At 45.4% G+C, this 15699-nt stretch overlaps 1 protein-coding gene across 1 annotated transcript in view; it reads left to right on the top strand.

Annotated features, from left to right (window-relative positions):
• LOC147426014 (uncharacterized) overlaps positions 1-15699 on the top strand; it is a 40036-nt gene that overhangs the window by 22935 nt on the left and 1402 nt on the right. The window lies entirely within an intron of this gene.

The following is a 15699-nucleotide window of genomic DNA, read 5'->3' as shown; positions in this document are numbered from 1 at the left end:
AAGCGTAAAAGCACCCAATCACCAAGTGAATATACCACTTCACGACGGTGACGATCAGCTGCTTTCTTTTGCTTTGCCTGAGTCCTTTCTAAGGCCACTTTGACCTTCTTGTACATTTCATCCATGTCCTGAATATACTTATCTGCTTCAAATATCTTGTCCTTTGTATGCAGTATGGGAGGAACTTTCTTGCCACCTTCAACTATCTCAAAGGGTGCCTTGCCAGTTGATGAATGCACTGTATTATTGTATGCATACTCCACCAATGGCAAATACTGCTCCCACTTTCCTTTATGCTCTGACACATAGCACTTCAGCAGATCTAGGACAGTAGAATTTGCCTCTTCTGACTGCCCATCTGTTTGAGGATGAAATGACGAAGAGAATTTGAGCGTTGTGCCCATATTCTTAAACAAGCCTCTCCAGAACAAACTTGTCATGCGTGGATCACGGTCGCTAACAATCGACTGTGGCATGCCATGATACTTGAAAATATTGCTCATAAACAAGCGTGCCATCTGATCTGGCTTTATCTTCTTCCTGACAGGAATGAAATGAGCCTGTTTGCTGAATCTGCAAATAATGGTCCAAATACCATCGTTTCCTGTCTGCGTTCTCGGAAGATCAAAGATAAAATCCATAGCAATACTTTCCCATGGTTTATCTGGAATAGGTAGTGGTTGCAATAACCCTGGTGCCTTTTGCCTGTCAAACTTGACCTTTTGGCATATTAGGCATTCTCGCACAAAGGCATCCACATCTCTTCTCAATGTAGGCCAATAGAAGAATGTCTCAACCGCTTTAACTGTAGCATCGATACCACGATGCCCTGCATACGGTGGGACATGACTCTCTTCCATAACTTTGCGTCGCAATGGCTTTGTGACACACAATCTGCCATGCATCATCATGAACCCATCTTTGAGAAGATAGTGTTCATGACGTTGTCCATCCATTAGTTGCTCGAAGACCCTTGCTAAATCTTCATCATTTGCATATTGTTCTCTCATATCATCAAGTTCATGATGATAAGGAATCGACACAGCTGAAATTTGTGGCTTCCTTGACAAGGCATCAACCACAACGTTCTTCTTGCCTTCCACATGCACAATCTGAAAATGGAACATGGACAAGATATTTGCCCATCGCATATGATTCTCAGATAACTTTGTTTGTGTCAAGAAGTATCGCAAGGTCTGATGATCCGTTTGGACAACGAAATTTGCACCTAGCAGGTAGTGTTTCCAACTTAAGAGCGCATGAATCACAGCCAGTAACTCTCTCATAGACCTGCATGGTCATCTCTGGCCCTTGCAAAATTCTGCTCTCATAGGCTACTACCCTGCCATCTTGCATTAGCACTGCACCAATGCTACTACCGCAGGCGTCACACTGGACCACAAATGACTTCCTAAGATCTGGCAACACAATGACTGGATCCGAAGTCATCTTTTCCTTTAAGAGATTAAAAACTGAAATCTCTTTTTGTGTCCATCTAAATGTGACTGCCTTCTTTTGAAGAGCATGTAAAGGTGAAGCAATCTCAGCGAAATTTCGGATAAACCTTCTGTAATAGGAGCATAGTCCCAAAAAGCTTCGGACATCATGCACCGTCTTCAAATTTGGCCATGACTTGATCGCTTCAACTTTTGCAGGATCCATTTCGACACAATCCTTTGAGACAATATGTCCCAGAAAGTGAATCTCTTCTATAAAAAACTCACTTTTCTTTGCATTGATGAGCAACCTATGACTGCGTAGCTCTTTGAACACAATGGCCAAGTGATGCCTATGCTCCTCTTCATTCTTTGAGTAGACTATCATGTCATCAAAGAATGTACCAACAAACTGCTGGTATGGACGGAAAATTCTGTCCATCATCCTATTGAACGTAGCAGGAGCATTTGTGAGACCAAAGGGCATCACTAAAAATTCGTAAAGGCCAAACGTTGTTCTAAAAGCAGTCTTGTGCACATCCTCTGATCTAATGCGGATGTGATGGTACCCACTCTTTAGATCTATCCTGCTAAACATAGCTGCTCCTTCTAATTTGTCCATAATATCATCAATTCTAGGTATAGGGAACCTATTCTTGATGGTATTCTTGTTCAGTGCACGGTAGTCGATGCACATACGCCATGAGCCATCCTTTTTTTGCACCAACAACACTGGAGAACAGAATGGAGATGAACTGGGCTGAATCAGCCCCTTTTCTAACAGCTCCTGTACTTGGCCCATTATCTCTTTCTGCTGAGCCGCACTAACCCTGTACGGAGGCTTATTTGGTGGGCTGCTGCCTGGCACCAAATCTATCGCATGGTCCTCGGGTCTCTCTGGCGGTAATTGAGACGGTAATGAATTAGAAAAACAGTCACTATACTGTTGTAAAAACATTGACCTTTCTTTATCTAGCACAAATAAATTTGATTCATCACAATCTGACACTTCACGTGCAAAAACCAAGTACGCAGAAAGATGCTTTTTCATTACAGAAGTAATAGCAGAAGCTGATACAGTAGGAATAGACTCCCCTTTAAGCTTTACATCCAGAATATGAGTCTTTCCCCTGCTCTGTACAATGATCTTTTTGTTGTAGGCATCCATGATTCCCTGTACACGAAACAACCAAGGAATACCTAACAACACATCACATCCATCCAGTGGCATGATGTAAAATTCTTCAGCATCTACATAGGACTGGATATGTAGACGCAACTTTCCAATGATGGGTGTCACAGCCTCTGTATGGCCAGGACATGCCAAACCTGCCTCTGCTGTATACCCCATCTCTTCAGGTCTGATTCCCAACTTTGAAGCCAATTCTGGGGAAATGAAGTTGGCTTTGGCACCTGGATCAAAGAAGATAAGCACTGTTTGATCCCTGACCTTTCCCCACGCTCTGCAAAGCTCACTTGCATCTGAATTTGGCTTGTCGCCCACCATATCTGGCACTAGACCAGCCATGGGCTTCTTTCCTTTCTTGTCTTCCTTGTCATCAGAATCAGTTGGCCTTTTCTTTGTAGGACAATTGTAAGCAATGTGGCCAGGCTGCTCACATATAAAGCATTTGTTCTCTGTCCTCAGGACCTTCTTTTGCTCTTCTGACTTGCGAGGAAAACGTCTTTTCCATTTCTTTGCTGGTCCTTTTTCTGATTCAGCCGTAGCTTTATCTTTCCCTGCGTTGGCCGACTCCCGAGTCCCTTTAGGAGCCTCATTGGGAACGTGCTTCTTGGCTGAATTTTTCTTGCCTGATCCTGCCTTGACGCCAGTGTTAAATTCACAATCTTCTCCCTTGAGCAAACCATTGCCAGTGTTTGCTACCTCGATGAGCTGCGTCAAAGTAGTGACTTTTGTCTTCGTGCAGTATTTTCTCAATCCTTTGGGTAGGCCACAACAGTATTTTTCAATCTGTTCTGTCAATGGCACAAACCTATAGGAAGTTACTGGAAGTAGAGCTTTCCAAAACTTCCGATTGTAATCATCCTGATTTCTGCAAGTGGCAGCATTTAGCTGGTGCCATTCTGTCATGACATCTGCTTCAAAGTCATCAGATAACCATGCTGTTGCAAAAATCTGCTTGAAGTAAATCCATGTGGACGGAGCTTGCCCTTGAAGCAATAAAGTTGTCCACCATTGTCCCGCATTCCCTGTCAAGAAAGTGGCTGCCTTGCGGACGTTTGAAGCCTCTGTAAAGTTTCCCCCCTGCATAGGCCTTGTCAAACTGCTGGAGGAATGAAAGAGCCTTCTTCCTGTCATCAAACCCTGTAAAGGTCGTGAATGACACACCTTTGCCACCTTCTTTGTACGGAGTTGGCCTCTCCAGCGGCGTTAAATTGTCATATGGAAGTGACTGAAACATGGGAACACTATTAGGGTTCATCTGTGTTCCTTGGCCGCTATTAACTTGACCTGGAAATGCCATATTTGGCTGCTGATTTGTAATTCCAGCCATACCAAAATTTGCCTGTGGCATCCCAAATTGGCCCTGAGTGCTCTGAAACCCTGGTAGCATGCCCGTGACACCATACATGGGGTTAGGCATCATCGTTTGAGCACCCCCGAACACTGTTCCTGGCGTGTAAAACCGATTTTCAGGTGCATGACCAGCCATGCTCTGGAATACGGATCCACCTCCAAAATAGCCAGGGTGTACTGAAGGTGGTTGGAAGACCTGTTGCATAGCTTGTAGGTTGCTTCCCTGCCCATTAGAACCAGCTATAGGCTGCTGAAAGGTGGCGGGCTGAACTGGTACAACTTGAAAGACTGGCATCTCAGCCACCTGTTCTTGCACCTTAGGCATAGGTTGTGGAGACTGCATGTTCTCCGTCAAGTGTACAGGTGTTTCCATTGACTGTGCGGTATGAATCACCTGTGCTCGAGCCTTAACAGGCTTTTGAATATGATCCAGTGACCCAACTTGCTGAGACGGAACAGGAGGTTGCAGAAAGGCTAAAAACCTCGGATTCTGCATTACTTGTGTGAACATAGCCACAGCAGTAGCCAACTGGGTCTTGAATATATCATCATCAGTCTGTGGTGGTCTTGAGGACTCACCCACTTCATGTGTCTGTTGACCCTGTGAAGAGGAAACCTCTTCAGTCACATCATCTGGTCTGTCAGCCATAATTGCAATTCCCTGTGTCTGGTCTATGATCCCCTGTGTCTTCAAGCCCAAAACTGACCAAGGCTCACTTCTATGGGAAAAAGTGATTTAATCTCGTCGATGGAACCATGTAATCGGCCTGTTCAATCCAAAAAGGGCGGTAGACTTTACTTCAAACCTTGATTTAGCTTTCACCCATTATTAGTCGTCTATTTTACCTGTACTTTCAAGACACAACAAAGGGGAGAGGGATACAGGCTGCTAGATTGCACCTGTATGAGTAGATGGACACCAGATTGGCCCCTAACTTAGGCGCCCCTTTCGGTATTTCTTTATTGTTCAAAAGAGGGAATAAACGCTGTGGTTCCCTACAAGCTGCCCCGCACAAACTCGGCTGAATTTCCACTGTTCCAGCCCGATTTCGGCAGCATAACTGTACTAGAACCCTTCACAGTCAGTATTCCCACGCATTGGCCGACTTTCCTGACGCATACGAGCACTTTGCAAAACCTGGCGAGAATCTGCAGCACGCTGAATTCTCTGTTTTCAGCCCTGAAAATGCGCCAGATCACCTGTACAGCGGTCCCCTTGCGTCCCCGAACCTCCTGGGGGTATTAGGGTCCGTTTAGGGCCAAAACCCTAAACCTGCAAAAATACACAGCAGGCTGTAATTCACTGTTTCGGGCTCCGTTTCGCGTGCCGGTCGCATCCGTAGCAAGTCCTCGAGCTCCCGCACCTGTAGGGCTACTTGCCCTTTGAATCGGACGAGATTCCTAGCGTGAAACCTCTCCGAATTCACCTGTACTTGCGGGGGGATTAGCCGCTAGCTAATCCAGTACCTGTGCAAGAGGCTCTTGCCTCGGCAATCGCGCATGAACCCACACAACTGTACATTGGTCAAATGAAGAGCCCACTAGAGGGGCATAACATACTGCCAAAGGGGAGAGAGAGGGCAGTGCGTAGCGTGCAGGGCATCACTCCTGGCACCGCACTGTGCATAAGAGGGAAAGCAAGCACTCCATAGCTCTTAACCTGTGACAAAAGCTGAAAATGAGGCTCTCTCTCCTTCAAATTCAGCGCCACTTCTTGTTGCATGAGGCAAGTGCACCAGAAGGTGCCACTTGGCACATTTACAAGCATTTTCCCGTTTCGGGGTTGCCGCCTAAAAATCTCCCAACCGGTTGCCCAGTTGACTTCACGGCAGAGCAAGAAAATGTTCCCTTTGTCATTCCGGAGGTAATGACGTCAATACATTTTCAGGTCCCAAAATAGCAGTTTCCTAAATTTTAGGAGATGCTGCCATTGTATCTTTCTAGGTCATCCGACCCTCTTTGTACACTGCGGCCACATCCAGAACTGAAATGTAGCCTCTGTAGCAAAGGATTCCACTTTGGCTAGTCAATGACCCCACTTGGCTAACCATAGTCCTTGTCCAACCTTAGTGCTCTCTTGCCCTCAGGCCTGGACTCCCTCTGGATAGTTCCACACTAGCTATGCAATGCAGGGCAGTTAGATTTCCCGAGGGGTGTTTCCAAAAAGTGAAAGTAAATAGATAATAAGAAAGAAATCAACAAAAAGGATAGATAGTAATCACATGCTGGTGACACACAGAGGTGACTGCCTTTCAGACATTTAAAGAGAAATTGACTACAGGACCAGATTTGACTTTGCCGGACTTGCAGAAGTCATTTGAAGTATATTGTGATGCTTGTGGTCGTAGTTTGGGTGCGGTCTTAATGCAAGAAGGCCATGTCATAGCTTATGGGAGCCGTTTGTTCTCTAGGCCGGAGATGACAACACAGATCTATGAGGAAGAGCTTTTGGCGGTTATCCATGCTCTTACTCAGTGGCGGCATTACCTACTCGGAGCGGATTTTACTGTCTTTACAGACCATCAGAGTTTGCACTACTACTTGTCACAGAAGTAGCTTTCGGAAGAGCAAATGCGGTGGGCGAACATCTTGTCACAGTTCCACTTCTAGATTGTCCATGTGCAAGGACAGAAGAATGTGGTGGCAGATGCTTTGTCCCAAAAACCGTTGGTTCTGGCTATTTCCGCGATACATCATAGGAGCTTCGAGGATATGGTCGATCAATATGCCACAGATACAGATTTTGCAGATATTTTCACACGGATAAGGGATGGGGAGACAATAGCTGGATACTCCCTTCGGGAAGGCTACTTGATGAGAAAGACTATGTTGTGCGTTACACAGCTGTTGCGGGAAAAGGTTATGACTGAATTCCATTGTCCACCTTTTACGGGTCACCGCGGCATTGCTACCACCATGAAGGGGTAGAGAGATACTTCTTTTGGTCGAGACTCAAAAAGGATGTGCAAGAGTTTGTGCGCAGTATGTCAGAAGGTCAAGTTTGGTAGGCATAAGGCACAGGAATTGTTACAGCCTTTACCCATACCCACCGGCCCTTGGGAAAATATTGAAATGGATTTCATTTTTGATCTCCCGAGAACATAGAATGATCACGATGATTTTCCGATTACATGGCACGTCTGAGACGATTGTCTCTGACAGAGATCCCAGATTTATGAGTTTGTTTTGGAAGGCAATTTGGGAGAACATTGGCTCGCGGTTGCAGTTCTCGTCATCGTTCCACTTGCAGACTGACGAGCAATCTAAGATTGCCAATTCAGTGATTTAGATTTATTGAAGTCTTGTATCTCGGATCAAAAGACTCAATGGGAGAAGAACTTACCTTTGGTGGAATTTGCCTACAATAACAAGATACACTCTACGGGGAAGACGCCATTTGAGATTGTTGAAAGTGTTGCGAAGGTTCCATCCTTCGTGAGCACGAAAGATTAGGTATCTGAAGCGGATGAATATTCGCGAAATTTGGATACGGCCTTTGTAAAGGTTCGCGAGACTTTGCAGAAGTCTCAAGAACGATAGAAAACGGCGGCGGATCGCCATCGTCGCGACTTGAAACTGAAGGAGGATGATTGGGTGCTCTTACGTTTTGAGAAGGCACGTCTAAGAAAGAAAAAGGGAAAGGAGAGGCTTTTTCCAAAGCTTAGTATGCGATACTATGGACCTTTCCAGATTACTAAAAAGATAAATGATGTCTCCTTTCGATTAAAACTGCTAGATACTCGGAGGATTCACAATGCATTGCATGTGAGTCTTGTGAAACCTGTTAAGGGTGACGCGCTTGATGATGGGGAGCCTGATGAGCAACCCGCAATGGAAGAAAACGAGGAGACCCTTGTTCTTGAACAGATTTTGGCACATACGGATACAAAGAAAGGTAAAGTCCGAAGGCGGTTCTTGGTTAAGTTCAAGAACTTTCCTGCATTTGATGCGAAGCAGATGGAGGAGGAGGACCTAGCAGATACTCCTCGGATTGTGAAACTTTACCTCGATGTTTTGCTTTAGCATAGTCTACTCCAAACGGAACCCAGAAATTCAGCTTGGCCGAAGATCTGGTGGAGTGGGATGCACAAGAGGGGAGTTACTCCGCTCCTTTGTCAACAGATGCCTTGATTTCGATACTAAAGTCACTGATGTCTCTTTGAGCTTCAAGGATACTGAGAGCTGACAGTATTCTACTGGATGACTTTATGAAATGGAATTCCTGATAATGATACTGATTTATTTCTTGACGAAATGACTGCAGCATTTTGGTCTGATTGATCTCGAATAGACATGGTTGCAATAGGGGTTAGTCAATCGGACATCGATGAGGTCCCGATTGGACCTAGATGTGATTGCTAGCTACATTGCCGACAAATCATGGTCTAAGATCCGAATGAATGTTGAATGTCATGTGATGTCCCGTGATGTCGTGTGATGTGACTGTCGATTTTCTACATGTGCTAGATGTGTGTTCCTAGTACGTAGGTACTAACAGTCAGTGTCTGCTAAGACGATTTATGGCTTTTGTAGGTTTTGCAGGTGTAATCGCGGTTGATTACAATGCTTTCAAGAGGGGGGTATGTCACAAATTGATGACGTGGCTACGGAGAAACCCTAATTTCAAGTTGAAACCCTTAAATCCTTGCAAACCCTAAAAATTGCCAGAAACCCTAATTTGCAGCAAACCCTAAATTTTGGCTGAAACCCTAATTTCTTTCAGCAAAACCCTAAAACTGCCCATGTGGCAGTGCTGGTACGGATTTCGGTGATTTGCGACGCGTTTTGCGGCCAGCAGTACGGAAAAGCATGCTTTTTCTCCTACACAATGAGAGAGAGAATAACTTTTCTTTTTTTTTTTTAAAACTCAAAAGAGTTTGTGAGAGAGAAACAAACTGCTTTTGATTTGAAGCTTTTGGGGCTCTGCTTTTGGGCATCCCTTGTACCTTTAAATAAGTGGTGAGGGCTTGACTTCTCAGAGCATCTGGATGCAGAGTCTGAGAGTGAAACCCTAGCCACTCTCTTGTACTTTGATCTGATTAATATAAAAAAGAAATACCGAAAGGGGCGCTAGTCTCTGGGGCCAACATCTCTAGGCACGGAACTCCGCCAGGCCATGCAAATCTATTGTGATCTGTGAATTGTTTTGAAGTGGTTATTTGGTGCTATCGCGGTTGATTCTTTACTTGGAGTGTCCAAGTCTGTTACAGTGGTATCAGAGCACGGCATGAGCAGAAGACCCAATACACAATGACCAGATGATGGAAGTGGGTACCCCCCTGCCCCCATAAATAGGTGCCCAACGGGAGGCAGGGCAAAAACTGGGCGATCGGACAATGCAGCCTATATGCATATGCAAAGGGTGGCCAGCCCGGAGGCACAATAGCCGTATCTATATGCCCTAGACCTGTTAAGGAGCAGAGTGGTGTAAGTTTAACACCCCCTGTCAGCACCTGATGTTGAACAAACTGCGTGAAGCCGAAGATATGAGGCAAATGATGAAGATGTCATCGCAGCAGTCTGGGGTGTCCCGACCTCTGAGAGATCTCCATGGTAAAGTGCTGTCACGAGCAGTGTAGCAAACTGCTGTACTCCGCCGATACAGGATGAAGATATTGCGTAAACGTCCCGAACTGAGTGTGAAAACAACTCCTTGTCGTAAAGGAAGTGCCAATAGACATGCAAGTGTCATGCCCAATAGGATCTGTGGTGTTTGTAGTCAAACCGTTCGGAGAAAATTGGGAAGCCCAGGAACCGTCATGAGTATGACCGGAAGCCTCTCAATGCATGAACCTGCAACCTAGTGTGGCCAAGTGGCTAAGCTGTGAAAAACTCTATGAAGGCCAAATGTAGCAATTTGCGTCGTAAACCTCCTTCGAAACAAGGAAAACCAGACTAAACAGTCTGTATTGTAGAAGCTACTGTAAGCTGCAACAGTCACCGGTAGATCGCACGGACCACCACCGGATGGTGTTTTGTCAATAGGTAGGGTAATCCAAGATAGGGGAAAGCTAGACTCAATAGTTTGCGTTGTGAAGGGCCTCTAAGAAGAGGTGTGGTCGGACCAAGCTATTTACACCGTAATCATTGTGTAGAAGTAGGGAAGCAAGACTAAGAAGACTGCACTGTGAAGATCCTCTGAGAAGAGGAAAGGCGAGACCAATCTATGTGTGCCGTCTTGCCTGTATCTCTTGCCTCCAATCCTCCGGTGTCAACCAAAACAAAATCCAAGCCAACAACGCCACCAAACCGCAACTTAGTGTGGGTCTCAATGTGAATGAGTTGGGAGTGGCCTACTACCAGGTCGGGGGATAAGTCTGCTGTAAGGTTACTGAGAGTGAGTGTAAGCAACTTTGAAGGTAGCAATCCAAATGATCAGGAGTGTAGAAGAGCAACTGCACTACCATCCAACCCAAGCTCCGAGTGACTCCGAAAATAGTCGCGAATGATGCTTGATCTCCCGTATCTCGCGGGTAAACTCTCCAAGAGAGACCAAAGAACTGAAGTCCCACTCTAGTCTGTAGATCCAAGCAATGAACTTGTCCAAGAAGAGATCCAAGATCCTCTCCCTAAGTCCATATAGATGCTCATGTGTAAGCAAGTGATCTGACGTGTCGAGGTCAAGTGGTAAGTGTCTGTCCACCAAAGATGGTGGTGTCCTCTCTGGGAATGTCGGAATCCCGTATGCCATAAGCGTGGCCATATCTTGTGTGAACTCCTCTGATGAGTGCATAGGTGTGTCCATAGCAAACAAGTCACCACCCCCTCTGGAGTGCGCAACCGCCGAATGATGGCGTACATGATCAAGCCGATGTCGAAGATACCGTGTACTGCAACAGTCATTGAGAGACCGCATGGACCACCGTCGGATGGTGTCTTGGCAGGAGGTAACTTCATCCTCTGTGAAAAAACACAAACCATGTGGTTGCTGTCCACCCAAAAACGCAACTACGAGGTGATGAAAACGCTGCTGTCCAGTAAATTTCAGCGTGCTCGTATGCTCCCGGCATGGTCTGCAGCGGTGCAGAGGGTCGGGGAAGGGTGATGAATCAACGTAACGTCCCCAAGCGGGCTGGAAACAGAGAAAACAATAGGAATTTAAGGCTGAAATCTGATGTGTATGAAGAGGAAACCAGGCAGCGGATGCCTAGCCAGGTAGCAAGGATGATTCTGGGCAAGATATAGCGGCGAAAAGCCGAGCGCTCCCCTATGCTGCTGAAAACGCAAGTAGGTGCAGAAAAACGCAACCCCCCCCTGTCACAAAGTGATGACGTGGCTGCCCGCTCTGATACGACTGTAATAGACTTGGACACTCCAAGTCAAGAATCTACCACGAAAGCACAAATAACCACTTCAAAACAGTTCACAGTTCACAATTGAGTTCAACATTGGCCCGACGGAGTTCCGTGCCTAGAGATATTGGCCCCGGAGTCTGGCGCCCCTTTCGGTATTTCTTTTTATATTAATCCGTGTTCAAAGTACAAGAGTGCGGGCAGGCGCTCACACTCAGACTCTGCGTTCAGATGCTCTGAGTTGTGAGTGGCCTACCCACTTATTTAAAGAGTACAAGGGATGCCAAAAGCAAAGCCCAAAAGCTGAAAATCAAAAGCTCAAAAGCTTTGTAAAAATAAAGCATAAAGGTTCTTTTTTCTCTCTCTTTCTCTCTTGCTTAATAAATTAAAGAAAGAGGCTTTTCTCTAGCAAATAAAGCAAAGGCTTTCTCTCAATTGCGTAGAAATCAGCTCATCCACCAACGTAGAAAATAAAGCACCAAAAGCAATGCCAAAAATATGCCGTTGCATTGCCCTTTTGTCGGAAATCTCACCGCAATTCATGGGGGTCCGTACAACTGCCACGTGTCAGTTTGCCACATCGATATTAGGGTCAGGATTAGGGTTAGGGTTAGGGTTTCAATAGATATTAAAGTTAGGGTTTTTGATTTTAGGGTTAGGGTTTCAACAAAATTAGGAATTCTGATTTTAGGGTTAGGGTTTCAGGAGAGCAAGCAGCCATGTCATCACTTTGTGACATACCCCCCTCTTGAAAGCATTGTAATCGCCCTCGATTATGCTTGCAAAACAGACAGAGGCCATAAACCGTCTTAGCAGACACTGACTGTTAGTATCTACGTACTAGGAACACACATCTAGCACATGTACCAATCGACAGTCACATCACACGACATCGCAGGACATCACTCGACATCACAGGACATCACATGACATTCAACATTCATTCGGATCTTAGGCCATGATTTATCGACTGGATCTAGATGCGATTGCTAGCTACATTGTCGATAATAAGATCCGAATGAATGTTGAATGTCATGTGACGTCCAGTGATGTCCTGTGATGTCGTGTGATGTGACTGTCGATTGGTACATGTGCTAAATGTGTGTTCCTAGTACGTAGGTACTAACAGTCAGTGTCTGCTAAGACGGTTTATGGCCTCTGTTTGTTTTGCAGGCATAATCGAGGGCGATTATAATGCTTTCAAGAGGGGGGTATGTCACAAAGTGATGACGTGGCTGTCCGCTCTGCTAAAACCCTAACCCTAAATCGAGATACCCTAACTAATATCCTAACCCTAAAATTAGAAACCCTAATTCTGTTGAAACCCTAACCCTAATTGCAGAAATCTGAATTCTGCTGACACGGCGAACTGACACGTGACAGCTGTACGGACCTCCGCAAATTGCGGCGAGATTTCCGGCAGAAGGGCAATGCAGCGGCATATTTTTGGCATTGCTTTTGGTGCTTTATTTTCTACGTTGGTGAACGAGCTGATTTTTACGCAATTGAGAGAAAGCCTTTGCTTTATTTGCTAGAGAAAAGCCTCTTGCTTTAATTTATTATGCAAGAGAGAAAGAGAGAAAAAAGAACCTTTTTGCTTTATTTTTACAAAGCTTTTGAGCTTTTGATTTTCAGCTTTTGGCATCCCTTGTACTCTTTAAATAAGTGGGTAGGCCACTCACAACTCAGAGCATCTGGACGTAGAGTCTGTGTGTGAGCGCCTGCCCACACTCTTGTACTTTGAACACAGATTAATATAAAAAGAAATACCGAAAGTGGCGCCAGACTCTGGGGCCAATATCTCTAGGCACGGAACTCCGCCGGGCCAATGTCGAATCAATTGTGAATTGGGAACTGTTTTGAAGTGGTTATTTGTGCTATCGTGGTAGATTCTTGTCTTGGAGTGTCCAAGTCTGTTACAAACCCCCCTCCCGAAAAATGCATGGGCAGCCTGAAACATTGAGGTAATGTGGGGCACTTCCGATGAGGAAAAGCCCCTCTGTTGTGTGCGCCACCTTGTTTGTGCAGAGATCGCTGGCTGATCTGGTCCATGGGAGGAGAACCTGATGCCAGTAGTGAAAGTGCCCTCAGAACTGGCAAGATCTGCAAAAACGCCACTTGGCTGAAAAACGCTAGGCTGAAAATCTGCACTTTTTGGAAGAGAGAGAGAGAGAGAGAGAGAGAGAGAGAGAGAGAGAGAGAGAGAGTAGACCACGAATGCAAGATATGGTGAAGAGGGGGTGATCAGCCCCCCATGACTACCATTAGCAGAAGACCCAATACACAGTGACCATATGATGGAAGCGGGTACCCTCCTGGCCCCATAAATAGGTGCTCAAGGGGAGATAGGGCAATGCCTGGAAAAATCCCCCACGACCCAACAATAAATAAACGAAATATGAGGGCGCTCGGACAAGGTGGGCGGCCGGACAATGTAGGCTATATGCATATGCAAAGGGTGGCTAGCCCAGAGGCACACTAGCCGTACATGTATGCCCTAGATCTGTGAAGCAACAGAGTGGTGTAAGTCTAACACCTGTGTTTCTTACTTTTCTAGCTTTTTCTCCGCTTTTTTCACATTTTCTTATCCTCGCTAGAACTAGAGGAAGATGAACTGTGACGTGCACATCTAACCATATGTGTATGTGGACAAGTTGCTTCATGACATGGGTTTAGTTCAGTTAGCGGAACACTGGCACTTTTGTGAGTCTGTTCGCAGTACGTGCATGTCCAGGCAGTTAGAGTAGATGCATATCCTCTGGTTGCACACATCATGACCATAAGATTACAGTGAGAACCCATCAGGAGCATTTTTACAGCGCATAGACCTATTTTCCCTATTTTAGCCATTTTTCAATTATTATTTTTAAGTGACTTTGTTGGGAAACTGGGTAGGGCAATTTGTCTAATCCAGTTTATAAGAAAAGCTAGTGCTAGGGATTTCTGGCAGAAGAGACAGGATACCACAATCGAAGTGCACCTTCTCAGCAAGACCGGCAAGAAGACTCAGCGTTTTCAGCCATCAAAGACCAGCCAGCGTTTTTCATCTACAACAGAAGGAACCTAGCGTTTTCAGCAGTAGCAGACCAATTTGGCGACAACAGTTCCAGTAGCGTTTTTGCATCAGATACAGATTCAGCCCTAGCGTTTTTGGACCAGATTTTCAGCCTAGTGTTATTGCAGATTTCTGGCATGAAAACCTTCTCTGCATCAGCGTTTTCAATTTTCAGCGTCTAGACTCCGCATTGCAAGTCCCAAACCTCGTAGATCTCACCTTCCCGCAGCAGATCCTCGCCGCACGGTCAGACCAGCCAGCGTTTGCAGATTCAGCCCGGAAAACGCAGATTTCAGCTTCTGCGTTTTCAGCATGTCGTCGTCGCATCGTCCTCATCGCCGTCGTTACCAACATAGAGTCAAAATTCAGCAGATAAAGATTTGCAGATTTCACCCATTAGCGTTTTCAGATTTCAGCCCGGCTCGTCGTCGTCCTCATCGTCTGCAAGTCCATTGCATTGTAGATTTGTGCAATCAATAGTAGACCACTCTCGCCATAGAGAGTGGGGCCTTCGGAGGAGGGTTTGACAACTTTTCTGGTGTCGTATTCTTCTCTCTCTATCTCTCAGTCTCAACAACTTCATTCACAGTGTTTATCCATTTTGTTTGTGATCACTTGCACTCTCTCACGAAAGGAACGGAAGGCTCTCCCTTCCGTAAGTAAAAGGAACCCTTGAGCACAGTTCGGAGCACTCATCTTGAGCAAAGTTCAACATTCACATTTGCTGCACCTTACATAACTGTTGGAACTCAGCCCAAATAAGTGCGGAAATTTGCTGATTTCCTCCTCTCAAGGGTGCTTTAGTTTTTGCTTCAACTGGTTTGTCTTCTTTTCAAGAGCTTTGTCAAACTCTTTCTACAAGTACATTTTCTACTTTTGGCACTTGGCTTTGCTTTTTGCCTCATTACCGACTTGAGAGGAAGATGGACGGCGTCATCAAGCGGGTAATTCTTTAGGTTATTCACATATTTCGGGTCCTTGGAGTACTTGTCAATCTTTTCATGCACGTGTCAATTTGCAGTTGATGCATGTACACCATTTTGTTGAGATTCCTCATTGGAAATTTGCCAAAATCTCCGAACTCCTCGAAAATTTGCCAAATTCCCCTTTGGTCTGCTTAGTTCTTCGTTGGGATTTAACTTTTCTTCATCTTCCCGCAAACTAACCATCGGAGGGGTTTCTTTAGTGTGGGATTCTCCGTGAGAACCCTAGAAGAAGAATCGTATGAGCTCTAATATTGGCTTGGACACTCCAAGCAAGAAATCAATAGCAACACACGAACAAAAACTGCAAACAATTGAATTGAACTTGAATAGAGAAAGAAAAGAAGAGTTGACATAGAACAACGGAGTTTCGTTCCTAGATGCATTGGCCCCA

Source organism: Adiantum capillus-veneris, chromosome 24, assembly GCF_014529385.1.
Source record: "Adiantum capillus-veneris isolate H3 chromosome 24, ASM1452938v2, whole genome shotgun sequence".
NCBI classification, from domain to species: Eukaryota; Viridiplantae; Streptophyta; class Polypodiopsida; order Polypodiales; family Pteridaceae; genus Adiantum; species Adiantum capillus-veneris.
Note: the sequence above shows the minus strand (reverse complement) of the source record. Positions and strands in the feature narration are given on the sequence as shown.